The following is a 20325-nucleotide window of genomic DNA, read 5'->3' as shown; positions in this document are numbered from 1 at the left end:
CTTGTAGGCTTCGGCAGAGACCGAGGCCTACACAGGTAAGTTATTGTGGGCAAGATTGGAAGGAGATGAGGGCACTACTCAGCTCTCTCCCACCATTACCGGAACTTGGACTGTTGTGCTGCTTCTTGTGACCCAGTGGCCCTTTCCGCCATCTTGACTTTTATATTCTATACCTCTTGCCATAAAACCCAGTATTTCCCAGGCCCTGGGAATCAGCAGTGAGTGCAGCAGACTGGGTGTGGGAGGCGGGGGGAGGGTTGGATTGTCCAGGAGATTGCAGAGGATATATCCCAGCCTTTTTCCCTCCCTAGCTTTGGGGCTCTTGACCATTTGTAACACCTCCAGCAGAGCCATAATTGACATCAATTAACAATCCATGGATCAAACCTGAAAACGTCTTGGTGCGTGTGTGGTGCCACACTGTGCATTTACTAACTGAGACACTAGGAAATCAGAATTCCTTTTATGCTTAAACAAATTAGTAAGATTGACGGTTAATTGTATCAAATTGGGTATTTAAAACAGCGCTAATATTAAAATTTCATTTATGTTCCACCTAATAAAAATAATTTTATTCAAAGATGATCTTTTTGAGGCTTTGCATTCTAACCCTATATTAATTACGCTTTAGCCAAAACCAGACAACAATATATACCACAGAACGCATTCTGCACGGGTAGCATTTATTGTAATGTTAGGCTTATGGACATCAAGCGAGGTAGAAAACGTCATGGTGAGATATAGCAGAAGGTTTAATTGTGGATTATATCATTGCCATATTTTGGTTATAAATGATTTCAGGTTGCCGCTATAGAGTGGAACATGTAACCAGTGTATCTCTAGTCGGGGAAATTCAAAAATATTGCTTTTCTCGATATGTTCTATTATGCTCTGCTTTGCAGGTTTCTAAAACATCATAAAAATCAGATTTCCATTGCAGAAATGGAAACATTTTTTTATTTCCTTCTAAATGTTAAAAGGTCACTTCTTTATTCAGTGTTCCAATGTGCAAACCTCAAGCTACCAATTGGGTTTGTATTAGACACTCAGAAGTACTTCACAGGGACCCCCACATCCTCTCCCACTGCATTCTATTTTAGAGAGACACGGGGCCTGAAATCCCACAGACCCTTTTAAAGGAATGGATGTGCTGTGGGGTGCCACTTTGTGCTGCTGTAGACGCTCTCCCAAATCACAGAGACAGGGGGCAGGATTTTCATTGGGCTGTGGAGGCGGGATTAGAGGCGTGTGGGGGGTTAAAATCCCGAAATCGGGGGGCACGAACCCATCCCGCCCCCAACCCGCCTCCATGCCAGTTTCAAAGGAGGCGGGTACCTGACCTGCACTGGGACCCGCCTCCCCGAGGCGGGAAGGGGATTAGTGCCAATTAACTGCCTGTTGACAGGTAGTTTTTGGCCTAATCCCTATTTTCATTGTTGAAATGTGGGATTCCGGCCGCTGCAAACCACGCCAAGTTAGCAAGATGCCGTTAATCACCTGCTACAGAAAAATCTGGCCCAATGGTTTTATTTCCCATTGAGAAGGCCTAGTATAGGAGTTTTCCATGCATTTGAAACAGAATATTGTAGCACACTGATCAGTTTTTATGTATAATATAGAAGAGATGAGACTAGGTTGCGAACATGCAAGTAGTGAGCAACACCCCACAAAGAACAGCTGGCACTGTGTTATGGTTTTTACATATGCTGCTGACAAACCACATGTCTAAGCAGCACTTAATGTGGTTAGCAAGCAGTTAGACAGATTCAGGCACAGGCACTCTCATGTAGTGAGTTGCGAATGCATTGGGCTCCTCGCTTCCTGTGTGGTGACTCAAATCTAAAGATTACTTTTTCATCCTCTCTTTGCATTCAAACAATATGCTTTTTTGCGAGGCAAAATAAGAATAAGGGACGTCATGGTTAAGATAGTGAGAACGATAAGATCTGCAGCACAGAGTATGCCCTGCACCATATTTCTTGTTAGTAATTAAACCCGACTGCTACCAACCTCTTTGTTGCAGTATGTAGTTCATCCTGGTTTCTCCAGATTAAGTGACAACAGCTGATTTGAATGTGTTCAAGAATAACCTAAATACTTTTGCAATCAGGTTGTTATTGAGCATCTATCTCCTCCCCTCACATATTGGAAGACACAACACATTGCATTTATGCAATGTTGTACCTCAGAAATTTGAACCATCCTGAGAGCAATCAGCAATGAGACACAGTATATGCAAATACAGCAATGGATAACTACTGCCGTGCCCTGAGTGTAGCAGTGCCTGCATTTGTACATAATAGTTTAACCTCCAGTGTTAGATAAGGATGCCAATCAGATCGGAGAACAGCAACAAACCTCCTGAAATCAGACCTGAATGTCCTGAAATTCAGAACAGGAGAGATGGCTGCTATGGGGCTGGAGCAGGAGATACCTCAAGTCAGCAGGTCGCACTTTGTGGAGGGAGGTGACTGTGGTAGTGAGTGCCACCTCCTTGACCTCCAGAACACCTTGGCATTGCAGGAAGAAGTTTGATGGCCTTCAGGACCTGGGGGAACCTCTGGGCTCATGCCTTTTCAAAAATATCAGGCTTACTTACTGACGTAAGAAAACTACTAGGCACTTGGTCTAAGCATTAAACAAAGCTTTAATCAACTGTTTTACAACATAGAGATCTAGTTGTGTCCTTCACTAGTTCCTGTAAAAGAATGTCCTGAGCAAGCTGGGCCCATGCCTGAGTATTTATACTCTCCCTGAACAGCGCCACCAGAAGGCCGCCCAGTATTATTTCATAAGTCATTTCCACATGAATGACAAGATTCATGTCACTTATGACACATTTTGAAGTCCTAATTCATCGGGGCTAAAAAGCAGTGGCTTTCCAGGGCACTCCCACCATAAGTCCAGAAGGAGTGCCCCGGAAGGGCTGGAAAATAGGCCAGGACTTGGATACACCAGGCCTCGACCCTATGTAGGGTATTCCACAAGCCTTATTCAAAGCCTCTCACAACCACTGACAAGGCCAGCGGCACTAGATGGGTGAGGCCAGGGACAGAGTCTCCCAAAGCTGGGAGTTCACAAGCACCTGTCGTATCAGCAGCGGCAGGCTACTAAATGGTATCCAAAAAAACAGGTACTATCATTTTTTATATTGGCCCCAAAGTGGGCTGAGGGGACACATATATCTTCTTTCCAGAGACGACCGCAGTAACTGACCGCCCCACCCCTCCACACGGAACCAGGGGCAGGAAGGAGCCTGAGCTGTGTCCCTGGTGATACGAATGCCTGCCTCGGCCAGGTTGTGCACCCCATGGTTTTTTGGCTCATGTTTTTATCAAATCCTAACCAATGCTTAAGTCTTCAGATAAAGAACCCATCATCATGTCGTAGAACAGGGAAATGCATCCCAAGATTTGAAGGAACAAAAGACAATGAAATCTCTCAACATCAGACATTAAACATCAGAAGACATAGCACAGTTAGGAAGCAAAGTAAGGAGGACGTCATCTCATTTCAGAATATTCCATAGGGCAACCTCACGGGGGAAAGAAAGAACTTGCATTTACATTGTACCTTTCACATCCCAAAACACTTCACAATCAATGAATTACTTTTGAATTATAGTTACAGTTATTTTGTAGGTAAACACAGCAGTCAATAGTCTCCCAGCAAGGTCCCCGAAACAACAATGGGTTAAATGACCAGTTAATCTGTTTTGGTGGAGTTGGTTGAGGGATTAAGAGCCGATTAAGAGCCACCCGGCAACAGGTGACATCACAGATTGACATTTCATCTGTCAAAAGCTTTTGACAGATGAAATATCAGCGTTTGACAGCTCTTTGAAGTTGTCAAACACTGACAATCTGTACTCCAAGTTAATTCCTTCCTCTCAGGCTGATTTAGAGATCTCTCCAGAACAGAAAGCTGAATGCTGCAACTTTTGACAGCTCGCGGCCATCTGTGCCGATGAGATGAGGAACTCCCGAGACCTGAAGGAAGGAAGGCTGTAAAGGTAAGTAAATGTAAGTAAAACTTCTTTAAACACTTTACACACACCAAACACACTTACCTCTGCACTCATGCACCCATCACTCACCTGAACACCGGACATCTCGAAGCCCTTCAGCCTGACGGCCTGCCTCGCTAACATGGCGTGGTTTGGAGCCATCAGGAATCCCACACTTCAGCAATAAAAATAGGGATTAGGCTAAAAACTGCCTGTTAACTACCTGTTAACAGGCAGTTAATTGGCACTAATCTCCTTCCCGCCTTGGGGAGGCGGGTCCCAGCACAGGTCGGGTATCCGCCTCCTTTGAAACTGGCATGGAGGTGAGTTGGGAGCGGGATGGGTTCGTGCCCCCCGATTTCGAGATTTTAACCCCCCACACGCCTCCAATCCCACCTCCATGGCCCAATGAAAATCCTGCCCTCTAACTCTGTCTCTCTCTCCACAGATGCTGCCTGACCTGCTGAGTATTTCCAGCATTTTCTCTTTTTATTTCAGATTTCTGGCATCTGCCGTATTTTGCTTTTGAACTGGTTTGAATTATTGTTTGAGTCAACCTGATTAAATTTGTGGTTAATAGTGTGAGGAAGATGCGAAATATCAGTAAAAACTGTTTTACTTTACCATGAGTAGTATTATATTAATATGCAGCAACATTACAAGGCACAGGATAACCAAATAGTTTATCATATTGTAGAAGTTTTGTTTGACAGCATATTTTGCATATGAGCTCATGGCAATACTGTTGCATAATCATCTCTGATTTATTGGAAATTATGCAACTATTTATGAAGTGGGTTTCTGTTTTTTGCATTTATGTAACTCTAGAGTTGGTCCTCAGGTTGATGTAGGTTTTAACAATGTATTTTACTGTAAAGTGAAGGAAATGCCCACAATAAATGTACACTTTCTCATTCTTTGTTGCCAGTAATTTGCACTTGCTTAAAATGTGTCATATCTCTAACTTTTTCCAGTTCTGACGACAGGTCATCGACCTGAAACATTAACTCTGTTTCTCTCTCCACAGATGCTGCCCGTATCCTGCTGAGTGTTTCAAGCATTTACTGTTTTTATTTCAGATTTCCAGCATCCACATTATTTTTCTTTTCTATACAAATGCAAGTCTTTTTTTCTTTTAGTCACTGGCATTCACACTCGGGCTTCTCCAGGCAACCAAAATCCAATTCTCAGCCGAGTTGTTGGGTACCACACTGAGTCAATGTGAAATATCTTGCATGGATGACTAATTAGTAGAAGATCCACTTTATGTTGCACTTAGCATGAAATGAGAAGGTGCCTGTGGTCCTCTGCCTGTTGTCTCAGCCAACAGCCAGAATGCAGCCAAGGAAACTGAAATGGAAAAAAATTGGATAGAAAAATAATTATTTTGTTAATTATTGAGGAGGACTACTTGAAGCAATGGTTTAGAACACTGTCCTTTCACCTCTGAGATGGCCCAGATTTTAACTCCCCCACCTGACGGAAATCAGGCGGGACAGGGCAGTTTAAATGGAATGCAGGACTTACCCACTCCTTAAAATTGCAGGCGACAAGGATATCCGCCCCAAGCCAGCGTGGTCCTCTTTAAATATACAGATTGGGCTTCGATGATGCCATTGGGGCTCGATCTGCTATTTTAACCGGAAGATTGAGGGGGGCAGTGATGGCTTCCCTGCTAGGCCACACCTTTCGGGAGCTGGATCAAGGCTCAGAAGTCAAGTACGGTAAATCTAAATTTAATTTTGTTTCCTTGTGGGCCAGGAGGAGCAGGAGTGCCTCACTAGGCCCCCACAAAGAAACCTCAGGCCTCCCTTGCTCTGGGATTCTCCCCCGATCCCGACCAGATCTCACCCCACTCCCGCCACTTACCTTACTGCCGGGGACCATTGCCCACTGGCCAGCCAGTGATTTCAGCTGGGTTAGGGCTGGAGTGAGGGCCTGAATATTAAAATGAGGCCCGGGAGTTAAAATCTCTTCTGGGCTTCGCCATGTGAGCTTGTTGCTTGTCCAGGTCCCCCACAATAAAATTGGGGCCGTGGATTTGAATCAAGCCCAGGTTGTTGAAATAAATGTTTCCCCTTTCTGTAAGCTCTTTGGGTCCTGTTTGTTGTTAATTTGAGTAGTTCCAGCTAAATTCTTAATGACTGCACATCAACAGTACAAACTGATACTAGAGTTCTCATTCTCACTCAGGGAGATCATAACCAATATAAGAAATGGAAATAGTAGTGGGTGCTGTTCTTGAGGTTAGTGTTAAGGCACACTGTTGACAGGATAGAGCCTTTATTTGCATGTCACACATATTGGCCCAGAAATATGGGTCCCAACACGTGAGTACGCACGGAAGGGGTTCAGAGGTCGAACGCGTGCACTGGAGAGGCAGCGCGTGTGCATGGAACTTACGTTTTTTCCCCAGGTTTCTCTGGGAAGGTAAGTCTCCAGGAGTTACACTTTTAAAAAGCAGGCGCAAAACCTGCTTTTAACAAGGTAAGTTGTGAATTAATTAAAATTAAAACATTTTTTCCACAGGTTTATTATTTTTAATAATAATAGGGTAATAAAAGAAAGGTAAGTTTATTTTTAGCCCTGTTAGAAAATGTAATGAATTTTTTCAAAAATTTAAATTATTGTTTAAAATAGTTATTTTATGTAATTTATAGTTATTTTAAAAATATGATGTTTTTTAAAAATGTATTTGAAGTTTTAGTGATGTTTTGGGGCCTATAGTATTTATAGTTTTGACAGCTCTTCCTGTCAATTTTATGAATGGGCATTCCCTGCTACCATTGGCTCTCCATGGCCCACGTGATCCCAGGGGACGCATCGAACTAACTGCGCCCCTGGGATACGCAAGCACTGCACGCCGGCAGTTGGAGGAGGCCCAGGATCGGAATCCCTCGCGGGCCCACAGCTCAACGGCCGGCGCGCTAGGTAAGTGCAGGTCGGAGGCTTGCACCCGCGGGAAGCCCCCGACCCGAATTTCTGGGCCAATATATTTTACCTTAAAGTGCTTAATGGGCATAGAAGGTAGAAAAGTGTTCCTTTCTCACCAGTTATGCATAAATCTAAATGGGTAGATTTCACAAATTATCCTCAGGTGCAGAGACAGGAGTGCAAATTAGGAATTCAGCTCTGGAGGTCAGTAGACCCTGCAAGACTTTCCATACATTCAGCCTGAATGCGCAAGTGGGGAAGCAGATGGAGCTGGTGCCAAAAGGGTAACAAATAGCTAGGCTCATCCAAGTCTTGACTTCTGACAGGTAATATTAAAATTGATGGTGGTGGTAGATAGAATTGTGTTTTTGGTGTACATGTGAAAACTGACACCATGGGCTGGATTTTCCCAGCGGAGGTGGGATCGCGGCGGGAGAGGTAGTTGGCGGGTTCCGGTCCCGCTCCCGGCTGCAGCCACTCTGTCAAAAGGATTTTCCATTAATAAGGCTTGTTACACCCGCCCTGCGGGGTTCCCGGCCAATTAAAAGGAAGTGGGTCATCAGCCGGTTTCCTTAAAGGGACCATGTCCAAATTGATTTTGACATTTGTGCTGTCAGTGTTCTACAGCATTGAGGAGCTGCAAACACTGACAAGCACTGCACAGAGGTGCACGGCTGCACCCAGGCTCTCCCATGACTTCCTCCATAGGCTTATGGAGAGAGTCAGAGAACGCAGGAAGGTCCTCTTCCCTTCCCATGGGTGGAAGAGACCTCCCCAGGAGACCAAAACAGCCTGGTTGCACATTGCACAGGAGGGCACAAGCAGGGGTGTGGTTAGGAGGACCTGGGTGCAGTGCCACAAACATTTCAGTTGTCTCAGTAGATCACGAAACGTTAGTACAAAGCCACTCTCAACCTTATCCTGCTGTGCCTCTCATCACACACCCATCACTCTGCCTTCCCTACCCTACTCCTGCACATTCTTACTCACACCAACTTACCTTGCACCTCCACCCATCCCTCTCTATCTACATTATCACTTCCCCATCTCACTAGCCACCCCTCACACTCACCCTCATCCTAGTGCAATCATACCAACTAACAACACACAAGGGTAGGCACTTGGGTGTCTTATGCAATGTTCATGTAAATTTTCTGTTAATGTGTTGTCAAACATTGAAATCTTTATTTTCAACACTTTGCCTTCTTGGACAGATTTGTGGTCACCTTTGGAAGTGTCTTAGTGAGTTGCAGTGAATGGTGAGACATAACGGTACCCCCCGCAATGGTGATGAATGTGAAAGGAATGGCTTGGTCAGTGTAGGGATGCTTTATGGTGCTGGTGTGGGGTAGTGTTAACCTGGCGCATCATGTGGCAGTCAAGTGAAGTAAATCTGGCCATGGTGATGCCATCGTTAGCCTCCTGGGCAGCAATGTTGTTGGGTGCTGATGCCCTGTGCAGCATTAGGTGATGGCGGAGAAGGTTGGTGATGTTGTTGGTGATGTTGATGTGCCTGGTGATGTTGGTGTTGGGGCTGATCATGGAGGGATTCAGAGGACCAAGTTGAGATATTTTCAAGGGCACCGATGTTGCTGGAATTGATGGCAGCTGAAGTTGAGATGACAGGAGCGATCTGTCAATTGTGAGAGAGCTTGCTCCAAGGAGGTGACAGTGGATAGAGAGTTTACTCCAAACACTTCTGATGCGCTATCAATCACTCAAAAGACTGAGGTTAAGCGAGTAACTAACAGGCTTTTATTAACAAGAGAATGAAGGTGTGCCTCGAGTGGTCGACCAGTCCAGAATACAGAGGGACTATGGAGCAGTCACCTTTATACCTGGACTCGTGGGACGAGTCAGCCGAGGCATGTACAGACATGTACACAGTGGAATACAAACAGTGGTTTACCACATTCACCCCTTGTTTAAAAATGAGTCCGGCGGGGTGAAGTGTATTAAAAGTTTGTGTATTGGAGTCTCTCCGGAGGTCTTGTCTGCCGCTGTGATCGGCGTGGCGACGGCAGGGGTAGTGAAGCTTCCGGCGTCGAGTCCCGCGTAGGCTGGGGCACTGGTGTGTAGTCCTCGTGGGTGTCGAGCGGGTCGCGGGGCCCAGGCGTGCCGTCTGCTGGGGTTGGATATTGGATCGTGGGGGGGGGTGGTAGTGGGTAGTGGGTTACTGGGGCCCCCGAGGGTGCGAGGCCTCGTATGGAGACTGTGTCCTCCCGCCCGTCCGGGTACGCAATGTAAGCATACTGGGGGTTGGCGTGGAGGAGGTCGACCCTCTCGACCAGGGGGTCCATTTTATGGGTCCTCACGTGTCTTCTCAGTAGGACCGGCCCTGGGGACGTCAGCCATGGCGGTAGCGATGTCCCCGATGTGGACTTCCTTGGGAAGACAAACATTTTCTCATGAGGGGTGGCGTTAGTGGCAGTGCAGAGCAGTGACCGAATAGAGTGGAGCGCATCAGGGAGCACATCCTGCCAGCGGGAGGTCGGAAGGCCCCTAGACTTTAAGGCTAGCAGGGCGGCCTTCCAAACTGTCGCATTCTCTCTTTCCACCTGTCCGTTCCCCCGGGGGTTGTAACTGGTGGTCCTGCTTGTGGCAATACCCCTAGCGAGCAGGTACTGGCGGAGTTCGTCGCTCATAAACGATGAGCCCCGGTCGCTATGGATATAGCTGGGGAAACCGAACAGGGTGAAGAGGCCGTTCAGACATTTAATGACCGTGGCACTGGTCATGTCCGGGCAGGGGATGGCGAACGGGAAACTGGAGTACTCATCAATAATGTTGAGGAAGTACACATTGCGGTCGGAGGAGGGGAGAGGCCCTTTAAAATCAACGCTCAGGCGCTCGAAGGGGCGAGTGGCTTTTATCAGGTGAGCCCTGTCTGGTCTATAAAAGTGCGGTTTGCACTCAGCGCAGACTTGGCAGTTCCTGGTCATGGTCCTGACCTCCTCAATGGAGTAAGGCAGGTTGCGGGCCTTGATGAAGTGGAAGAACCTGGTGACCCCCGGGTGGCAGAGGTCATTGTGGAGGGCCCGCAGTCTATCGATCTGCGCGCTGGCGCAGGTGTCACGCGATAGAGCATCCGGGGGTTCATTGAGCTTCCCGGGCCGGTACAAGATCTCGTAATTGTAGGTGGAAAGTTCGATTCTCCACCTCAAGATCTTGTCGTTTTTGATTTTGCCCCTCTGCTTGTTGTTAAACATAAAAGCAACTGAATGCTGGTCAGTGAGCAGGGTAAATCGTTTTCCGGCCAGGTAGTGCCTCCACTGACACACAGCCTCCACAATAGCCTGGGCCTCCTTCTCAACAGCGGAGTGTCTGGTCTCTGGGCCCTGGAGGGTCCGTGAAAAGAAGGCCACGGGTCTCCCCGCCTGATTAAGGGTAGCGGCCAGGGCAAAGTCGGACGCGTCGCTTTCCACCTGGAAGGGGATGGATTCATCCACTGCGTGCATGGTGGCTTTGGCAATGTCTTCCTTGATACGGTGGAAGGCTAAGCGGGCCTCTGCCGTCAAGGGAAAAGAGGTGGACTTGAACAGCGGACGGGCCTTGTCCGCATAGTAGGGGACCCACTGGGCGTAATAGGAGAAGAACCCTCGGCACCTCTTCAGGGCCTTGAGGCAGTGGGGCAGTGGGAGTTCCATAAGGGGACGCATCCGGTCGGGGCCGGGACCGATGACTCCGTGTTCCACAACACAGCCAAGGATGGCGAGGCGGGTTGTGCGGAATATGCACTTCTCCTTCTTATACATCAGGTTCAGGAGTTGGGCGGTGCAGAGGAATTTTTCGAGGTTTGCGTCATGGTCCTGCAAGTCATGGCCGCAGATGGTCACATTGTCCAGATATGGGAAAGTGGCCTGCAACGCATTTTGATCGACCATCCGGTCCATCTCCCTTTGGAAGACGGAGACCCCGTTGGTGACGCCAAAGGGAACCCTAAGGAAGTGATAGAGGTGGCCGTTTGCCTCAAAGGCAGTATACTGGTGGTCCTCAGGGCGGATAGGGAGCTGGTGGTACGCTGATTTCAGGTCAATGGTCGAGAAGACGCGGTACTGCGCGATCTGGTTGACCATATCAGCTATGTGGGGGAGTGGTTAAGCGTCCAGCAGGGTGTAGCGATTTATTGTCTGGCTGTAGTCGATGACCAGGCGCTGCTTCTCGCCGGTCTTAACGACCACAACCTGGACTCGCCAGGGGCTGGTGCTGCCCTCAATAATCCCCTCCTACAGGAGCCGCTCCACTTCGGTTTTAATGAAAACCCTGTCCCCGGCACTGTATCGCCTGCTCTTTGTGGCGATGGGCTTACAGTCAGGGGTGAGGTTAGCAAACAGTGGGGGGGGTGACTCTGAGTGTGGAGAGGTTGCACCTGGTGCGCGGCGGGCAATTTGGAAGCTGCTGGCTGCGGACTGTGAGTGGGGGGAGGGGTCCACCTGTAGGGGGTTTTTTCCTGCTCTCTTGCCCGTTCTGGCCCCCTGCCAGGCTTCGTGCAAGAATTACCCTTGAGTGGTTCGACCCACCCCCCCCTATGGTTCTAGACCTTGGACTTAGATGCAGAGAACAGTAATGCAGAGAAGAGGACTCAATAGACCAGGCTGAATAGCACGAAATGGATGCTTTTATTTTTGAACAGTTGGAAGCATTACAAAATACATGTCATAGGCACAGATTAAAGTAACTACAATCATGCACAAATTTATGAACTTGACTCTATGGAAATGGGGAGCACACGGCACATCGTAAAAGGGGAAACACATTACGATTTCCCTTAACTCCCTCCCCTATACCTAAACTAAGTTTCGACCTGGGGAACTTGGGATCATGCTCACCACTCTCGAAATCGCGAAAAGGGGTTCGCAGCCTTTTTGACACCGCTTCCCGTCGTCACGTGGATTGGAAGCTTCTGGCGCAGTCGATATTCTCTCCTCCCTCGAGGCGGTGGGGTAGACCCAGCCTCGATGAGCGCTCGTCAAGGTTGAGATCCACTAGGCCTGTCGTGGATTTTTGTTCGTGGAGTAGACCTAGATGCAGGTTATGCACATGGGAGAATCTTGTGGCATCGATCGCCGGTTCTCCAGAGGGTTTCTTCTCCGTCGGCCTGGGTCGTCGATGATCTCCCGACCCCAGTACCCGGGCCACCCTTGTCGTCTTCTCGTCGTGGCCGAGCCTTGTTTGGCTGAACACCGGCCACGTTGTCCTTTTTCCGAAACCGTCCGTCTTTAAAAAGACGAAAACGTTTTCATCGATCTGCCGAAGTGGAAGAGGCGCCGATCCGGGCACCGTCCGCCCTTCGTTCGTTCCTCGTAGAAGAAAGTTCTTGAAGAAATGGAAGCCTGAAGTCGCCCAACAAGAAGCCGTAGCAGTGAAGAAGTAACTTAGATGGACTTTCAATCCATAGTTATACTCTTTTGGGACAGTCTTATCTCCCGCCAAATCATAGTCCTGTCTTTGTATTAATTTTGGCGGGCAGAGATCTCTGCAGGGGCGCTTTGTCTTGTAACGGAGCTGGTGATAACTTGAACTGGCCTTCCTGGCCGATAATGTCTGTTAATGTCCTTTGAATTGTCACCGCGGCTCGGTTCGCATATTGATCGGTCCGGACATTTTCCTTGATGGCTGCTAAACGGTTTTTCCTTTGTACAATAAATGGGTATAAGTGTTTTTACATTGTCCGCCCATATCTTGATGGGCCCCATCCTGTACTTATAATCCATTGAATATGTATGCTGTTGCTCTGAGTTTCGGTTCCCAGATACTGGCTTTCGCGGGTTTACTGTCTTCAATCCACAAGCCTGTCTAGCTTGCAGTAACAGAAATAAACTGGTTCAGAAACTGATCACGGGGCCTGGCGGCCATTTTGTATGCCCTTTTATCAAAGGTTTTTCTGTGCAAGCTTACTTTGGTCAATAAACAGTCTTATTTTATCCAGTTTTCTTGCTTGACTTTTGCTGAAAATTTTCGAATCTTACACACCGTACGCCATCGTAACACTTTTAAGGTGGCACTGAAAATCTAACCCCAGTAGAACGGCAGTGCAGAGGTGGGGCAGGACCAGAAGTTTAAAATTATCGTACACAGTCCCGTCTACTAAGAGTGTCACCACGCAGTAGCCGCCAATGTCCGCCGACTGGGACTCGGAGACCATAGAAATCCGCTGGTGCGCAGGCAGGACTGGGAGAGAGCAACGCCGCACCGTGTCGGGGTGGATGAAGCTCTCCGTGCTCCCAGAGTCAAAAAGGCAGATTGTTTCGTGACCATTTACCTTAATGTCCATTGTGGACCGGGCCAGTTGGTGCGGTCTCACTTGGTCCAGCGTAACGGAGGCCAGCGTAAGGGTCGGTGTGTCGCTGCGGGTATCAGATGAGGCGGTGTTGGGGGCCTGCTGCGTCTCGGCTGGCGTCCAAGATGGCGGCGTCCATGATCCCCATGTGGCTGGAGGCGTCCAAAATGGCTGCTGTTCCGGTGGTTCGCACATGGCTGGGGAGGCCCAAGATGGCGGCCCGCACGGCCCACATGCGGCGCTGCTGGCGTTCGGGGTGGCTTTGGCCCTGCAGACGCTGGCGTAGTGTCCCTTCTTCCCGCAGCCCGAGCAGATCGCATTTTTCGCTGGGCAGCGCGCTCTGGGGTGTTTGGCCTGGCCACAGAAGTAGCATTTCTGGCCTTGGGACACTGCTGCGGTAGTTGGGCCGTTGCTGGGATGTGGCTGGGGTGGCACGGCGCTATGAGACGGTCCTACCGTGTCCCAGGCTGTCGTTCCCCGTGGCGTCCACGGTGCAGAGGAGTAGGCATCCATGCCCCGGTAGGCTGCGTCCAATGATAGTGCGAGTTCAGAGGCCTTGTTGAGGTCGAGGTCACTCTGCTCCAACAGTCGCTGTCGGGTGTAATTGGACCTGTGGTCCGCTACAAAAGCGTCCCGGATAAGTTCCTCTGTGTACACGGCGGCCTTTACATCCTTACAACCACAGGCCCGGCCAAGCACAGACAGTGCCTGAAGGTATTCCTCGGTCGATTCCCCAGGTTGTTGTTTACGACTCCCCAGGAGGTGCCTGGCGTACACCTCGTTCACTGGGCGCGTGTACTGGTCCTTGAGGAGCTTGAGAGCAGCCATGTACGAGGCCACGTCCTGGATGACCGAGTACGCTCGGTGGTTCACTTTGGAGGTCAGGACATCCAGTTTGTCCTCATCCGATTTGACCGTTGCAGCGGAGGCGATCAGGAATTTTTCAAAGCACCTAAGCCAGTGAGCAAACTTGGTGGATGCGTCCGCCTCCCGATGGTCTAAGTCCAGGCATGCTGGTGTGAGGATCTTCTCCATTATAAAAAATCTTGTTAATAAAATTGATGCGCTATCAATTACTCAAAAGACTGAGGTTAAGCGAGTAACTAACAGGCTTTTATTAACAAGAGAATGAAGGTGTGCCTCGAGTGGTCGACCAGTCCAGAATACAGAGGGACTGTGGAGCAGTCACCTTTATACCTGGACTCGTGGGAGGAGTCAGCCGAGGCATGTACAGACATGTACACAGTGGAATACAAACAGTGATTTACCACAACTTCCAAACTGCATACAGCTCAAAAGTGTCTTCCAAGTCCTGAAGGCTCAAGCTTCTGGCATTGGAAAGTGACCAGCTGTGAAATGGTAATTCTCATACCACCTTTGCAGCTGTCACCTATTCATAGTAAGGGGGAGACATAGAGAACCCGACCTACTTACCTGACGTGATCTCAGGACGACATGAACCCCGTTAAAAATGTGGGAAGATTGAAAAAGGCTGGCAGGTCTGTTCTGAATTCGCAGTTCTACACCAATCAAGATTTTTTTTTCCCCAGTGGTCATGCAGATGTAAATAGAAGAGCTATCTACATTCCTACAGTTTGCACGCTAACAGGATGTTATTTGTGACTTTAACTAAGGCAATGTTGCTGCTGCGCGTAAAATTGGATTGTAAGATCTTGAAAAAGAAATGCTGGGAGAGATTGGTGTAGAACTGTCAATTTTAGAGAGATAGGAGTGGTTGAAGATAGGGCAGCAGTTTGTGATTAACAATCCCAAATACGATATGTGTCTGAAGGTTAAGATGAGTATAATGGGCCATGGTGATATATGTGTCTGAGGATTAGTATGAGTGTAGTATACCAGGATATGAGTCTGAATGTTAACATGAATATTAAACAGAGTGAGATATGTGTCAGAAAATTAACTTGAGTGTAGTGAATCAAGATAACTTTGTTAATGGTTTGATCAATAATTTGCTCATTTATTAGAGATTAATTAGGTGGTATATGTGGAGCTTCCAAGTTTACAAGATATTGAATATCTCTCACACACTGAATAAATGGTGAGGACAGAGGCCAAGTCATTTATGGGTGTGTGTGGCATATTTTTACTATGTAAGCTCAGTGATTCTAAAGTACATCAACATTACAATACATTCTTTTATTTTGTCATTTTTGGCTAAATGATTTGCATATAACTTAATGGCCCAGATTATCCTGGGGACTTGCACCATTGTAATGATGCATCTACAGCATAGGGACCTTTGAACAGTACAAAAGAAAGAAAATTATGAAGTCGGTGGCTTACACCATTAATTATGCCTCCACATATTTTATGGCTCCTTTTTCCTTCTTGGTGTTACATTGCTTTTGGAGCTGGAAATGGGAGAATGAGAGCTGGAAGGTAGCCATTAAAAGACAGCTCCATATTTCATCTCAGTTGCAAGAAAAGGTTAATGTTACAGCTGGGCTTACTGAGCTCAGGCGTAGCTGTGAGCTGGTTATTGTGCACCTGTCGGAATGTAGAAAGCTCTTCTAATTACATCTGCATGACCACTGGGGGGGAAAAAATCTTGATCATTTGTTATAAATTTGCTTAAAGTATTTCAGATTAGATCACACTAGGGTCACATCACGTCAAATAACATAGGCAGGTGATACGTATATGGGTTTTATATATCAGTACAATGAAAACACATGGGTATATCTGAATAAAAAAATATAAAAGTGGGAAGTAATTAGTCAGTTTACAGTATAGTTCAGTAGTGTAGATTTTAATTATACAGATGCAAAATGATTTCCCTCTCAAAAGAAAGAACTTGCATGTATACAGTGCCTTTCGTGATCTCAGGACCTCTCAAAGTGCTTCACAGCCAATGAAGTACTTCTGAAGTGTAGTCACCGTAGGGCACTGTAGCAGTTAATTTGCGCACAGCAAGGTCTGACAAACAGCAATGAAATAAATGATAATCTGTTTTTTTGAACTGGTTGAGGGACTGGGAAAATAGATTAAAGGGTAAGAGGGTACATGATCAGTGGTGTACATTTAAGGAGTTATTTTACAACTTCCAAAAAATATATATTTCACTGAGGAAAAAAGGGTGTAAAAGTAAAGATAGCCATCCGACTAAAAACAAGGGCATATAAGGTAGCCAAATCTAGTGGGAGGATAGAAGATTGGGAAGTCTTCAAAAGACAGCAAAAAATAAGTAAAAGATTGATTAAGAAAGGGAAGATAGATTATGAAAGTAAATTAGCAAAAAATATAAAAACAGATAGCAAAAGTTTCTATAGTTATATAAAAAGAAAAAGGGTGGCTAAAGTAAATGTTGGACCCTTAGAGGATGAGACCGGGAAATTAATGGTGGGAAACATGGAGATGGCAAAAACGCTGAACAATTATTTTGTATCAGTCTTTATGGTAGAGGACACTAAAAATATCCCAACACTGGACAAACGGGGGGCTCTAGTGGAGGGGGGGAGCTAAATACGATTAAAATCACTAAGGAAGTGGTACTTGGTAAAATAATGGGACTCAAGGTGGATAAATCCCCTGGACCTGATGGCTTACATCCTAGGGTCTTGAGGGAAGTGGCGGTAGGGATTGTGGATGCATTGGTAATAATTTTCCAAAACTCCCTGGACTCAGCAAAGGTCCCGGCAGATTGGAAAACTGCTAATGTAACACCCTTATTTAAAAAGGGTAGTAGGCAGAAGGCTGGAAACTATAGACCTGTTAGCCTAACATCTGTGGTTGGTAAAATTTTAGAGTCCATTATTAAGGAGACAGTAACGGGACATTTGGATAAACATAATTTAATAGGACAAAGTCAGCATGGTTTTATGAAGGGGAAGTCATGCTTGACAAATTTGCTTGAGTTCTTTGAGGAAGTAACATACAGGGTGGATAAAGGGGAACCAGTGGACGTAGTGTATTTAGACTTCCAAAAGGCATTTGACAAGGTGCCACACAAAAGATTATTGCTCAAGATAAAAAATCATGGGATTAGGGGTAATATTCTGGCATGGGTGGAGGATTGGCTATCTAACAGAAAGCAGAGAGTTGGGATAAATGGTTCATTCTCAGACTGGCAATCAGTAACTAGTGGTGTTCCGCAGGGGTCAGTGCTGGGCCCCCAACTCTTTACAATCTATATTAATGATTTGGAGGAGGGGACCGAGTGTAACATATCAAAGTTTGCAGATGATACAAAGATGGGAAGGAAAGTAGTGAGTGAGGAGGACTAAAAAACCTGCAAAGGGACATAGACAGGCTAAGTAAGTGGGCAGAGATTTGGCAGATGGAATACAATACTGGAAAGTGTGAGGTTATGCACTTTGGCAGGAAAAATCATAGAGCAAGTTATTATCTTAATGGCAAGAAACTGGAAAGTACTGTAGTACAAAGGGATCTGGGGGTCCTGGTGCACGAAACTCAAAAAGTTAGTATGCAGGTGCAGCAAGTGATCAAGAAGGCCAATGGAATCTTGGCTTTTATTGCTAGGTGGATAGAATATAAAAACAGGGAGGTATTGTTGCAGTTGTACAAGGTATTGGTGAGACCGCACCTGGAATACTGCATACAGTTTTGGTGTCCATACTTAAGAAAAGACATACTTGCTCTCGAGTCAGTACAAAGAAGGTTCACTCGGTTAATCCCGGGGATGAGGGGGTGGACATATGAGGAGAGGTTGAGTAGATTGGGACTCTACTCATTGGAGTTCAGAAGCATGAGAGGCGATCTTATTGAAACATATAAGATTGTGAAGGGGCTTGATCGGGTGGATGTGGTGAGGATGTTCCCAATGATGGGTGAAACTAGAACTAGGGGGCATAATCTTAGAATAAGGGGCTGCTCTTTCAAAACTGAGATGAGGAGAAACTTCTTCACTCAGAGGGTAATAGGTCTGAGGAATTTGCTGCCCCAGAAAGCTGTGGAAGCTACATCATTAAATACATTTTAAACAGAAATAGACAGTTTCTTAGAAATAAAGGGAATTAGGGGTTACAGGGAGCAGGTAGGAAATTGGACATGAGTCTAGGTTCGGATCGGTCATGGCCCTGTGGGTAACGGAACGGGCCCAGGGGCCATTTAGCCTGGTTGTGCTCCTACTTCTTGTGTTCTAATTATGTGTTAGATTTCAGGAGATGGTTCTATTCCTGTTCCTGGCTGGGGAGGAGATCACCTTTTACAGAAGGTAAGTACTGTACAAAATATAGGGACAGTGATCTCCTGGACGAGTTTCGATCGCCTAGATGGGTTGGAGAGGAATTTCCCAGATTTTTTTCTCCCAAATTGGCCATTGGGTTTTTTATCTGGTTTTTCGCCTTTCCCAGGAGATCACATGGGTTCGGGAGGGATGTAGAGTGATAGTAGATTTGAGGTTAGGATCAGATCAACCATGATCCTATTGAATGGTGGAACAGGCTCGAGGGGCCGATTGGCCTACTCCTGCTCCTATTTCTTATGTTCTTATGTTCTTATGTAAAAACACTGGGAGAGCTCCCCTGTTATCTCTTTGAAAATCCGGAGAGATGTATAACGGGTGGCTGATCTGATATTGCCCGTTTTATACCAATGCTCACAGACAAATTCCGCCCCCCCCCCCCCAGCAGTTCAACAGTTTTAACGAAACTTCGTCTCATCTATTGTTAAATCAGTCTGAGTTCAGGGCTATTGAAGTAACACAAGTGCAAAAGAAATAGATCAGGTCACAAGGATTTGATTATTACTTCCCTGTGTTCTGTTACCATACAAGTTGATATATGTCAGGGTAGGTCAACTCGCATAACAGTAAGATCCACAGACTGTTACTGGAGCGACTGATTCCACTGTACTCCAGATGGTATCTACCGCGGAACTAAATTTGTAACAAATGCTACGCATTGAATAATGATTTGCTTGGTTTAGGATTGTGACTCTGAAAAGTGGAAATATTCCAATCAGCCTTTCTTTGGAAAAAATCTTCTCCTAGGTTGAAAAAGACATTAGGGGGAATTGTAACCCCCCCCCCAAGATGGGTGGGAGAGGGTCGGGGGGTTGCGGGGGTGCTTAAAAACAAAAAAATCGCATAGCCCAACCCCAACCCGGTGGCAGGTTTTGAGGCATGTCTGTGTTTCGCTCTCTAGAGGTGAGACATCTCATTATAATATTGAAATCAGGCTCCCATAAAGCAGTTGGAAGCCTGATTTTAATGCTGTCCGTCCAGGTTTCCCAGGGCTCGGGAAACCCGGCAGCTAAATGGAGACGGGTTCAACTGGATCCAGCATGTAATTGCCTTTTATAGCACTCTTTGTCAGCCAGATGGATAAGGAGTGCTGCCTCCGGCCTCTTAAGCAAATTGTCTATTGCAGTCGGCTGCTGCCCACCCCCCCCCCCCAAACCCACGATTCTGAGCCTGTCCCCCACTTCCTCTCGATTGCCGGTCCGACTCCCACCCACCTTCTGCCCCATGATCTCTCCCAGTTGAAGGAGATCATCTCCAAGGGTCCCCAGCTGTGGTCTTCTACTGCTGGCTTCCCCGCCAGGCAGCCAGCCAGCCTGTCGATCTGGCTGGCTACTGGTTGGAAAATGGAAGAAAAATAAGGATAATGAGGTCCTGTCGTTAAATTCAGCAGGACCTCCGCATTCCTGGGATTTCCGGGTTTCCCTTTCGCACACATGCTTCTCTGCTCCCTCCCCACCTCCCCATAAATATTGGGTCATTGTGTCTCATTTCAGAAGAGTATTACTGTTGGGGATATTAACCAGAGAAATCCATTAGTTAGCTAACTCTAAATCAGTGGTTCCCAACCTGTGGTCTGCGAGGGTACTGCAGGTGGTCCGTGAAAAAATGGTCCAAACCCCTAAAATAAACGTGTCTGTTGTCTCCACAGATGTTGAATGACCCGCCGTGTGGTTCCAGTGCTTTTATTGCTGTTTAAAGCTGGGTTCTGGGGATGAGCTGATGGAAGTGAAAACTTGCTGTGGATGGAGGGCGGGTTAGTTTTCTGGAAGGAGCAAATCAACTGGGCTGAAAAATCAGCTCCAAACAAATTCACCAAAATATTTCCCACCTCACTACCGCACAACGGCAAGTACTGCTCCACTCTAACATGTAAACCCAACT

This window comes from Somniosus microcephalus, chromosome 14 (assembly GCF_052327205.1).
Source record: "Somniosus microcephalus isolate GS21.2 chromosome 14, FLI_Smic_1.0, whole genome shotgun sequence".
Classification (NCBI taxonomy): domain Eukaryota; kingdom Metazoa; phylum Chordata; class Chondrichthyes; order Squaliformes; family Somniosidae; genus Somniosus; species Somniosus microcephalus.
This window is presented reverse-complemented; position numbering follows the sequence as displayed.